The sequence below is a fragment of the Triticum aestivum genome, chromosome 7B (genome assembly GCF_018294505.1).
Source record: "Triticum aestivum cultivar Chinese Spring chromosome 7B, IWGSC CS RefSeq v2.1, whole genome shotgun sequence".
Lineage (NCBI taxonomy): Eukaryota > Viridiplantae > Streptophyta > Magnoliopsida > Poales > Poaceae > Triticum > Triticum aestivum.
In genome coordinates, this window is record NC_057813.1 from 465,385,930 (window position 1) to 465,398,240 (window position 12,311).

Here is a 12,311-nt window from a genome sequence, read left to right on the forward strand (position 1 = left end):
CCCTATTTTTATATTGTGATCCAAATTCAAGTAATCCCTCTGTTCCCATAATGTAGTGCATTTTTTTTTTCAAATATCAAACCTCCCAAACTTTGTCCAAGTTCATGGAGAAAAATATTTACAATTAGAATGTCAAATATATATATCATTAGATTCATCACAAGATGTTGTTTCATATTTCATAAATTTGGTATTGTAGATTAAATATTTTTCTCTATAACTTGATCAAAGTTTACGAAGTTTGACATTTTAAAAAATATATATGCACTACATTATGGAACAGAGGGAGTATAAAGATAAAGACAACTTCTGACGAGCGAGCGGAGTTAGGCCCCTCGTTGGTAGGCTTGGGCCGATGGATCAGTATTGACCTAGATCACATGTGTTATATATATATATATATATCCTTTGTAAGCCGTCGGACGGGATAAGTTGAGCAGTTGTAAATCCTATGCGTTTCTAAGGGCATCTCCAACGGCGGCCCACAAATTTTCTTCCTCATCCATCTGCTGGCAAGGGGGGGGGGGGCAGTTCGCGGACACAGTTGCGGGAGGCCACCAGCCAACACTGCCCGCATACATTTAACCACTCTTTGAACTAACCAGACAAAATACATGCAAACACGGCGGATTTCATACGAATGGGACGAAATTCATTATATTTTGGACATATTTTTAACTTAAAATGATACTGGACTAAGATAAAAACTAGTCTACGGCCGGTGCAGGCGGATATCCATTCCGACGACATGGATACCTTTGACTAATCCATGGCCAGCCACGACGGATCTTCATTGTCGTCCCCCTGCCCAGTAGGGGCGAGCCACGAAGGTATATGCTTCAGCACAAAGGGCGACTGGCTTCCCCACGGCTCATCGAAGTAGAACCGCCGGTTGATGCTTTAGCCGGAGAGGAAGGGTGCCTATGCTGCCCAGATCAGAGTTGGTTTTGGGGAAAGGGGCGACGGTGGCCTTCGAGAGGGCAAGACACCGGCGTCGCCTCGGCGGTGGCCTCCCGTGTTCTACTTCTCCTCGATGATGGCGGCGGCCACGGGCGTGCTGGGCGTCGTCTCGTCAATGTCCACATAGCCGGCTTCTTTCTTCACGCGCGGATATCCATTCTGATGACATGGATACCTTTGACTAATCTACGACCAGCCACGGCGGATCTCCATTGTCCTTCCCCTGCCCAGCAGGCATGAGCCACGAAGGTATATGCTTCAGCACAAAGGGCGGATGGCTTCCCCACGGCTCATCGAAGTAGAACCGCTAGCTGATGCTTTAGCCGGATCAGACTTGGTTTTGGGGTAGGGACGACGATGGCCTTCGAGAGGGCAAGACATCGGCGTCGCCTCGGCGGTGGCCTTCATGGGACCCAAGCGGCGGTGGCCTCCCGTGTTACTTCTCCTTGATGATGGCGGCGGCCGTGGGCGTTCTGGGCATCGTCTCGTCAATGTCTGCGTAGCCGGCTTCTTTCTCCATCGGTAGGGCGCGGTTACGCGCGCGTTGACGATGGATGGAGGGATCGCAGGCACGGGAGGCACCGTACGACACGACGTCATCCACGACAGCCAAGATGTTCGTGCTGCCATCCCCCACCCCTCCTGCCGGCCTGGAGCAACTCGCCACTCCTCGGCAAGCTGAACCACGCGCCGGCGTGGAGCTTCAGCCTCCGCGAGCTGGCCTGCAACGGCCTGGAACGCCGATGGAGGTGGAACAGACAGTTGGCTGGCTCGCCAGCTTTTATGTTGGAGAATTTTTCTTCCTACTAGCAAGATGCCCGTGCGTTGCACGGAACATTAAGATCTTGTGGGAGAAAAGGATGAACAAGGGAAGGTATTATCTGCAAATGTGGAGAGGAGTGCAGGTAAATTGTCATAGTTTCCTTCCTATCCCTTAGATATAGATCGGACAGTCTATATTGCAGGATGGCAGGCACACCATCATCACCAACTCTGCTTTTTATAAGAGTAGAGACTCGTCGGATGCCATGGAGGAAAATGTTAAAGGAGGAAATGGAGAGCGAAGGTGTGGTGCGGTTCTTGTCGGGCGTCTCGCACCGTTTAAATAGCGAGCGGATGTGAGGAGCCAACCGACTTGTGAATAATGATGGCCACCTCGAGAACGGACGTGTGACCGAAGTAGGTATCTCATCACACGGGTGGGTTAATAGAGGACAGTGGGCAGACTTCAGCCATTTGGATGCGACGAGGAGGCGTGCTCACCTGAGCGTGCAGCAGGCGGCGCCCTCGACCGGCGTGCCGTTTCAATGGTAGAGGCAGTGAGAGGTTGCGTACGCTCTGATCCGGCTTCAATGTGAAGCGGCCGCTCTACAACGGCATAAATGCGTGCAGCTGGCACCAGACGGGAACACGCGCTGGCAAGGTATAGGGGGTTGGGGTGGGATCAGGATGGTCTGAAGCGGGCGTCAGTGTTGTCCAGACGCCCGCAAAGCCCCCCATATTTGTCTCCGGATTACGGGAGAAAACACGTCCGGATCGCTAGGCGGATCGACACATACCTTCTACGATCTGGGGTTTTCCACGTTAAATCCTCGTGTCTCATGTGTTGATTTTGACCTTCGTCATTTGATTTGCTTGTCGTACCTCTAACACCTGCTCCACCAAAGATGCCCCCGTGCTGTGGAACTGTGGCGAGCCATGGAGAAACATTGGAGCTTGCCGGACCTAAATTCTGTAAGGCCGACGGGTATTGAGTGGCTGTTCGACGTGTTGTACCCCATGCAGGCTGATGATCGCGTGACGGTCCTTATGGTGTTGTGGCACGCTTGGCATATCAGCAATGAAATCGTCCATGAGAAGAGGCCTCCCCCAGTGGAGGTATCATACCGGTTTCTGCTCAGCAATGAAGCATCCCTGGCTGCTATCCAGCGAAACCCGGACGGTAATCACATGAAGGGCAAGATGGTGCTTGCGCCCGCTGCAAGGATGGCACCGGCAAGGCATCAGGAGAACGCACCAGTGCCAGACAGCATGTGGCAGGCCCAGCTCCTGGGCGTGTTAAACTGAACGTCGACGGTTCCTACTGCCCCGCCTCTGGTGGTGCGGGTGCAGGCATGATCTTGAGGGACAGCAATGGAGCGATCATTTTTCCGGCATGCAGAAACCTTCTCTTCTATGCAGATCCCTTGCAAGCAGAGTTGGTGGCTTGTCTCGAGGGCCTCAATTTTGCTATGCAATGGTCTCCTTTGCCTGTGGACGTGGAGATGGACAGCCTGATTGCTGTGCAGGCTATCCAGTCAATGACTGATGATAAATCGCAACATGCGATGATGATTACTGAAGCTAAGAGACTTCTTGGTGAAAGGGGAAGCTCAATTGCTCATATTAGTAGGAGACAAAACCGTGTTGGGCATAGACTAGGTGAATTTGGTCGAGTAGAAGCTAGGACTGCCGTATGGTTAAAATCAGGACCTGCTAATGTACTGGAACTTTGTATGGAGGATCTTCCTCCAAGTTGAGCAATGAAATTCCTTTTGACCCCGCAAAAAAAAGGTTCTAAATTTTATATTCAAAATTTCCGACGATAAAAGACATCTGAAAAAAATTTACAACCAGATTCTAACAAAACCAAGCAAAACTCAATCTCCACAAAAATGGACTATATGTCACTACAGGCGCGGAACGTCCTCTGCAATGGTAGAATCAGATTCTACTACTCAGGTGCAGGCTGTTAACAGAGAAGGATATGACCGGTCAGGTAGATTGACTTCTTTGCTCGTTTAAATCTTGTCAAGTTCAAAGTAGCAGACGGTCAGGTAGAATCGGATTCTACTACTCTGGCTGCAGGTGGTGCACAACCAGGCCATGCCGCCACTGCAATTCTGCAAACCTGCTGGTTTGGCCGTTTGCTTGGCCAATTATACCCAAAAAAGAAGGTAAATAAGAACTTGCAGTTCACCGACTGTGACAGCAACAATTTAAAGCAGAGTAAACCAGTCGCATCAAAGCAAATACGAGCGTGACATTAGAACCAACAACACATAATACCAGTGTTACAAACCATTGCTGCGCTGCTACTCGACATTCTTCAGATGCTGCTGGAGCTAGGAATACATTCTTAAATCAACTAGGAATCAACAGATCAAGTGCATACAAGAGCTACAGCTAACTTCTTTTCTTTTTTTTCTTTTTTTTTGAGGGGAGAGCTACAGCTAACTTACAGTACTAGAATAAAGGACAAGGCCATCATCAACTCATATCATCATCAGAAGATAAACTCCGGACTGTTGCTGGATCGAATTCATCAGAGTCGCTGTCCTCATAATAGAAGGGAGGTTCTACATCTTCCCTGCCCATATCGTATATCCCTTTTAACGGGTGCCTCAATACACCCATTCCTTGGTTCTCACAGGCATAACTTTCACCTGCCAAAGTAAATCACAATGTTAGAATCTTTTTAGGTCACTACAAGTCATATGGTGAAAAGTTTCCATACCATATTGATTTTCCTTCAAAGGATAACAGGCATAGAGTTTTATCATACATATCGATTTGACCTCGGCGAAGTACATCGCCGACATCCAATCAGCTGAGCCAGGCTTCTTTATCTTGACAGTAAAGTTGAAGTGATGGAATATCGTTAAATAATCCTCCATATTAAAACATTGATGGACAAGCTCCTCAAATTCATAATCAAGTCCCTAAGATGACACAAGTGTTAGTCATAGTTCTCTACAGTACCAACAATAAAAAGCATTTTAGAGCAGACGTGCTCTCAATGTATCTTGTGAAAGCCACCATCGCCTCCTCGCTCATCCATCGTTTCGCATTTGCAGCAATTTCTTCTTCCTTAGAAGCGTAAGTATGTTGTCCCCGTGCTTGGACTGATTGAGTTTGTTTTCCAACTTTCATGTCTGCATATTCTCTGTTAGTTTCAAAGCCGAGTGGCCAATATCCTTGTGCTTGGAAAAACTGAGCTCGTTCTTCAGCTTGTCTTCTCTCAAATTTTATATCACCTTGATGGTCGAGTGGATAAAATCCTCCAAATATCTCCTGCCTAGACAGAAATATAAGAATCCGGTCAGCAAAACATGGTTAATAATGTAATCTAGATAGATATACAAGAAAGTGCACGTAGTGATACAACATGGGACAAGATGCAATAAAATGATTCTCAATTTAATTAAACTTGCATTAATAGACTATAAGCACTCTTTGCTTAGATATAGGAGAAAAGTCATGTAATAAACCTTGCCTTATTCACTATGAACCTTTGATTATAGTATTTGTGTATGGATATAAGACAGGTTCACTACGTGGGGTTCACTAACCAGGTTCTAGAAATACGGATGATGTGGGGTTCACTATGCGTAGCAACTGAGCTAATCTGCATTATGACATGCGAAAGACAATCGCATAGCTCCATTTAAAGCTATTTGTTGACCTAAAGAAAACATAACAACACAACTGTTTTCTGAATATCAGTATGCATCATATGAAATTATGAACCGACTGTTTCAGCATGTATCACCACCCTAGGCCAAACAATTTACATCCATGCTTTAGTCAACGTCTACTGTGACTAAATTTGAAGCTTGAAAGTCCTAAGAAAACAGATATCAATAATCGATCTTCAATGCACGAGGAAAGTGTGTATGCCGAGAAGAAGTTGTTTGAATCAAACGAATTATCCACAAATTCTTGCTACAATTGTTTACATAATTCATTTTCCATCATAATCTCATAATCGTGGTGGCATCCTCACCACCTCAAGGAGAAGGTAACCAAATCTACTCCCTCCGTCCCATAATGTAAGACGTTTTTTGACACTAGTAGTAGTGTCAAAAAACGTCTTACATTATGGGACGGAGGGAGTAGCAGATATGGATACATGCCACCAGTCTCAGGAGAGAACAACCATGATAGGGTGAGATTGTTACCAAACACACCCAACAAGTACCCGTTGTACAACCATATGGGTCATAACAAGTACTCCCTCCGTTCCAAATTACTCGTCGCTAAAATGGATGTATCTAGAATTAAAATACATCTAGATACATCCATACGTGTGACAAGTAATTCAGAACGGAGGGAGTACCCATTAGTGCAACCATACGGGTCATAAAAAGTACCCAGCACTTCAACAAAGCAGTTGTTAATAACTTACAAAAGGAAGATGGACATACCCGTCAGCTGATTCAAGTGTGTGAGGTGTGTCATTCAGCGTCAGGGTCTCAAACCTGGACAGATCCTTGCTTGTATCCCCAAGCTCACGGCTGCTCACCTCCTCCACATGCTCCGGGACCCTGATCAAAACAAGCACGATGATGTGTCAGGTGACTATTACGACGAAGATGTAGAAACATGGCTAGGATGGTAGAAACATAGCTAGGATTTGTTGGCATTTTCTGTTTTCCTCATGAGAAAGATGGTGCAACAAATTTAATTTGACCAACCAAAACAAAATTTGACCAACAGGGACTAGCCCCTGTGGCATATTGATTCAGAGGAAACAACCCAGGTGCATGCAATGGAACCCGGATGGCAGGCTGGGTGCAAAGCTGAGCGCACGCCACAGCCAACCACAACCAGTTCCTGGATAAACAAAAACTACAACCATAGTACTCCCTCCGTCTGAAAATACTTGTTATCAAAATGGACAAAAAGAAATGTATCTAAAACTAAAATACATATAGATACATTCCCTTTTATTTATTTTGATGACAAGTATTTCCGGATGGAGGGAGTATATCAAAATGCCTCACCGCCAACAATATTTTTTGACAGAGATACATGTCTGTGATTGACAAAAAAAAGGAGACTCCCAAGGGGCCTATACGATCAGCACGTCGCTCGGACTGGGACTGCAGCTTCCCTGGACGCAATTAAAGATTGAGCCAGTTCACAAAGTAAAAGAAAAGAAACAATGCAGGGAGATGGGGGTGGGGGGGAGTCTGACCCAGTTCCAGTTTCGCTCGAAGAGGACGCTGGAGAGCCGGCGGGAGGCGAAGCGGATCGGTCGCCGGCCATCGCGAGGAGGGCGGAGGACAAGACAACCTAGGAGAAAAGAGTGGTGCGAGCAAACTTTTTATTTTGTTTTCTATAGGGACCACGCGTAACAGACTAGGAAACGTGCACCTCAGCAGCATAGCGACGGGTGTTGGCCTTCAATCGCTGGCCCGCCTCGGTTTTCTTCCGATTCGCTGGACTATCTCGTGTGTGAGCAAAACAAAAAAAATACGAATTTCTTGTAACAACATTTTTCTCCTCAAAAAGAGGATTACCACTGGCCTCTGCATCAAGCAATCCATACAACCATCTTTATTAATTATTCAACAGAGTCCAACAGAGTAGATACACGGATAAGCCCAATGCCAACTTTCTCGCGACCTCAATCGTACACCTACAAGTCTCATGGAGTGCCTCGGCGCATCCACACACACCATCTAATCCGGTGGCCACCCCAGGCTGTCGTGAGCCGAGAGGACCAATCGGTGTATCAAACCCTCAGCATACACCGCCTTTGCGCCATCTTCCACCGTCCCATCTTCAGGAGAGATCAATGCATATGCCTTGCCAGGCCCAACTGCCGTCGACGCCACCACGACACCTGACAACACCACTATCCTGCGCGCGTCCATCAACAGGCGACCATCGCCGAGAGCCCGCTGCCCCATGGCATCGAGACTCGTCGTTGTTGACGCGTCAGATGCCACGCCGCTCCACCGTTGTAGTCGTTCACTGGTCCCTCTAGCCGATGAACCCCTCCAAGAATGATTGCCCCCAATGGGGGAACGACACGTGAGCGCCGCCATCATCCTATCAATTGATCAAGGGTTTCCCACGAAGGTAGCGGAAGGAGGTGGAACTTCACCTCCTCGATGATGCCTTCAAGAAGTAAAATGGCGCCTGGGGCGTCACCATCACCAGCTTCAGCCACCGGCCTAAGACAAGGTTTTCACCCGGATCTTGTCCCACGAGAATCCATCCCACATCTTGTGCATCGGCCAAACCACCTTCAAACCCCAGATCTGGCTGCCCAGATCCGGCGACCACCCACATCAACACTGCCACCGTGGAAGCCTGGCACACCGGCCACTACCGGAGTGCACCACCACTGGAGCCTGGGAGGAGGGCCGCCCCTCCACCTCGCAAAACCGTGAGAGACGCCAGGAAAGATCCCGCTCCTGCTCGTCACCGTCACTGATCGGATCCTATCCGGAGCCAAACACTAGATCACCGGCGCAGATCCGCCTTGGATGGGGGCACCACCACACCATGCCGCCACGGGCAGCCTTAGCTTCACTTGCCGCCGCCGACCAGGGCCGTCGCCCTGGGATCCGTGTCGGACGTCGTCGCCGCCATCGGCCGTGCTTAGCCCCACCCCATCCTCTGGCCGATCTCCACCCGCACCACCACAAGCGTCACTGCCAAGAGCCGCCGCACCGCCATGGAACGATGGAGAGGCCACACCCAGCGGATCCAGCGCCCTCGCCGCCGTTCAACCTAGGAAGGAGGAGCAACCTTCCGCCGCCGCCGTCAAACGCATGAGGTTTGCCGGGCGCTGTCCCCCGGCGACGACGGAGGGGAAGGAGAAGGAGCGGCTGGCGGCTAGGGTTACCGCCCCTTCGTGTCCCCCGCGGGGGAGGGCGGGGGGGGGGGGGGGGGGGTGACGCGAGAGGGTGTGTTTTTTCCGACATAGTACCCAAATAAGGTTCTGGATTTATATCAAAATTTTCCGATGATAAAAGACATGAAAAAAGAAGATTTTTTATTTTCTTTGCCGGTGAAAAAAAAGTTACAACAAGGTTCTAACACAGCCAAGTAAAACTCGATCCCCAGCACAAGCCGAAGGTGTGCCATTGCTGGCGCTCCATGCTAAAGCCGGCCTGATATTGTACCCTACAATCGGCGGGAAAGTCCTCATGCTAAAGTTCAGTTGGAACAATGCTCCGAGAAAAGACCAACATCATAGAAGCCTTGCAGTTCAACAATGGTCTGTCAATAAGGGAGATTGACTTCTCTGCTCGTTAAGTTCAAAGTTACTAGACTGTCTAGGTGTTACTCAGAAAAAAAAAGACAGTACACGGATGGGCCGACGATTGAAGCCCAACACCCGTCGCTGGCAGGCTCTGCCCGTTTCCTAGTCTGTCCCGGGCGTTAAAGCGTGGAATTAGAGGCCTCCTCCTCCCTTTTTTTTTACTCAAAAAAAAAGGCCTCCTCCTCCCTAGTAGAAAACAAAATAAAAAGTGTTCATCGTCTAAATTGCGGGAGAGACCCAAGGAAAATTTCCCCACACCACTCTTTTGTCTTTTCTCCTCGCGATGGCCGGCGACAGATCCCCTTCACCTCCCGCCGCCTCCCCGGCGTCCTCTTGGAGTGAAGCTAAAACTCAGTGAGATTTCCTCCCCTTCACCGCGCGCCCTGCCATTGTTTAGTTTCTTTTAGTTTGTGAAAGAACTAGCTCAATCAACGTTGAGACAGTAGGCCCAAGCCTCAGGTTTAACTGCGTCCATGGAGGCTGCAGCCCCAGTCCCGAGGGACGTATCGGCTCCATGGAGTCTCTTTCTCTTTGGCGGTGAGGCGGTTTGGTACGAGTTGTTTATTTTGATGCTTTGGTTGAAGTTTATCCAGGAACTGGTTGTGGCGTGCGGTCAGCTTTGCACCCAGCCTGCCAGTGATACAACCATTAGTCATTATTTTGCAAAGCTCTTGGAACAGATTCTAACTGGCTCTGTGGGTTTATTTATTTGGTGATCTAGAGTTGTGATGTATGCTCTAAAGTCTAAACATGCTTCGTTGAATCTGTATCGTGATGTTTAAGATTGATCATTGATATTTGTTTTCATAAACCTTTCCAAGCCTCCAATTTGGTCACAGTAGAAGTTGACTAAAGCATGGATATAAGCTGTTTTACCTAGGGTGGTGATGCATGCTGAAACAGTCGATTCATAATTTCATATGATGCATACTGATTTTCAGAAAACACTCGTGTTGTTATGTTTATTTAGACCAACCCAATAGCTTTTATTGGAGCTACATATGTGATCGTCTTTTGTAGGTCATAATGCAGATTAGCTCAGCTGCTACGCATAGTGAACCCCACATCATCTGTACTTCTAGAACCTGGTTCTAGTATTAATTTATTACCCATACACAAATACTATAATCAAAGGTTCATTGTGAATCAAGCAAGGTTTATTGAACTTTCTCCTATATCCAAGGAAAGAGTGCTTAGTTTATTGGAGTAATACAAGTTCAGTTAGTTGACAATCAGTTTATTGCATTTTGCCTCTTGTATTTGGTACATGTGTAGATTACATTAGTAACCATGTTTTGCTGACCGTATTCTGGTATTTTTATCTAGGAAGCATAAACTTGGAAGATTGTATCCACTCGACTTTCAAGGTAGTATAGAATTTGCAAGAAAACAAGATGAAGAACGAGCTCAACTATTCCAAGCACGAGGATATTGGCCACTTGACTATCAAGCTAATACACGATATGCAGACAAACAAGCTGAAAAACAAACACAATCAGTTGAAGCGCGAGGGCAACATACTTATGCTTCTAAAAAGGAAGAAGCTGCTGCAAATGCGAAACGATAGATGAGCGAGGAGGCGATGGTGGCTTTCAGAAGATACATTGAGAGCAAAGATGGTGGTACGTGGCAGCATGGCGCTGAGGTGTATCAGTGGCGACCGCGACGTGTACAGCTGTTTGCGCGCAGGGAGGAGGTGACGTTGGGCGCCGTGGTGGCGTCGACGATAGCTGGGCCGACCAAGGTTGATGCATCAGTACAGTTCTGAAGATGGAGCGGTGGCAGTTGGCGGCGGCGGCCTCTGAGAGCACGCCGGACCAGTGTGTGCCCCAGACCCGGCAAGTGGCTAGGTTGGGGTCTCAGGTCTTAGATGTTAGGCTTGACTGCAATTTCTGTTTGGTATTAGGCCCAGGCTATCTGCGCCCCTTCATCAACTGGATAGGTGTAGCGACAGTTTGTTGTTTAGACGGTGGCTTTAGTCTTACTGTTGTATGACTTTGTAAGGTCTTGTGAGAATAATTAATAAAGTGGCCGTATGCATCGCCCAGATGCAGAGGCCGGGGGTCATCCTCCTTTTCTAAAAAAAAATTGAGAGCAAAGATGAACTTAAGGTTCTCCATTTCTGCTCTAAATCATTTTTATTGTTGGGACTGTGGAGAAGTATGACTAACACTTGTTTCATCTTAGGGAGTTGATTATGAATTTGACGAGCTTGTCCATCAATGTTTCCATGTGGAGCATTATTTGAAGACATTTCATCACTTCAACTTTACTGTCAAGACAAAGAAGCCTAGCTCAGCTGATTGGACATCGGCAATGTACTTCGCTCAGGTCAAATCGATATGCATGATAAAATGCTATGTCTGTTATCCTTTGGAGCAAGATCAATATGGTATGGAAAATTTTCACCTTATGACTTGTAGTGGACCTGAAAAAATTCTAACATTGTAATTTACTTTGGCAGGTGAATGTTATGCATGTAAGAACCAAGGAATGGGTGAACTGAAGCACCCATTAGAAGGGGTGTACGATATGGGCAGGGAAGATACACAATTTCCCTTGTATTATGATGAGGACAGTGACTCTGAATTCGATCCAACAACGGGAGGGAGTGAATCCTCTGATGATGATAGCCTTGTCCTTTATTCTAGTTAAGTTAACTTTGGCTCTTGATCTATTGATTCAAGTCAAATTGCTATTAGTTGATATGAGAATGCCAATGTGTAATGTACTAGTAGTAGATAGTACTCCATCTGAAAAATGTCGAGTAGCAGCGCAGCAATGGCTTGTCAGCTGGTTGGGATTTATTTTTGGGGGGTTTTATTTAGAGGCTGGGTGGGACATGGGAGGTGCTATTATGTGTTGTCGGTTCTAATGTCACACTGGTATTTGCTTTGATGCTACTGGTTTGGTTTAGTCTGCTTAAATTCTTGCCTTCACAGCTGGTGAGCTGCAAGTTTTTATTTACTTATTTTTTCTTGTTTCGACATTCCGCGCCCATAGTGACAAATGGCAGGCAGGGAGCAATTACCATCCCATTCTTATCGCTGGGGCACTTCCATCCACGCTTACCACCACTTGTTTACAACCTAGCGCTGCATCCTGTACGCTGGCCGTTTTGACCATCTTGGTATGCTCAACCTGGTAATGGATGAGTATACCGCGCTTGTCATCTACACACGACCATCTTCAAAATCATGACGGAGGAGGGTCGCTAGCTCCATCGGCCAGAGTATATCATTCAACAGCGCCATATGGGTCGATCAACTCCGCCGCCTTCCGTGTCCCCTTCAAAATGCTCCTCTGTGCA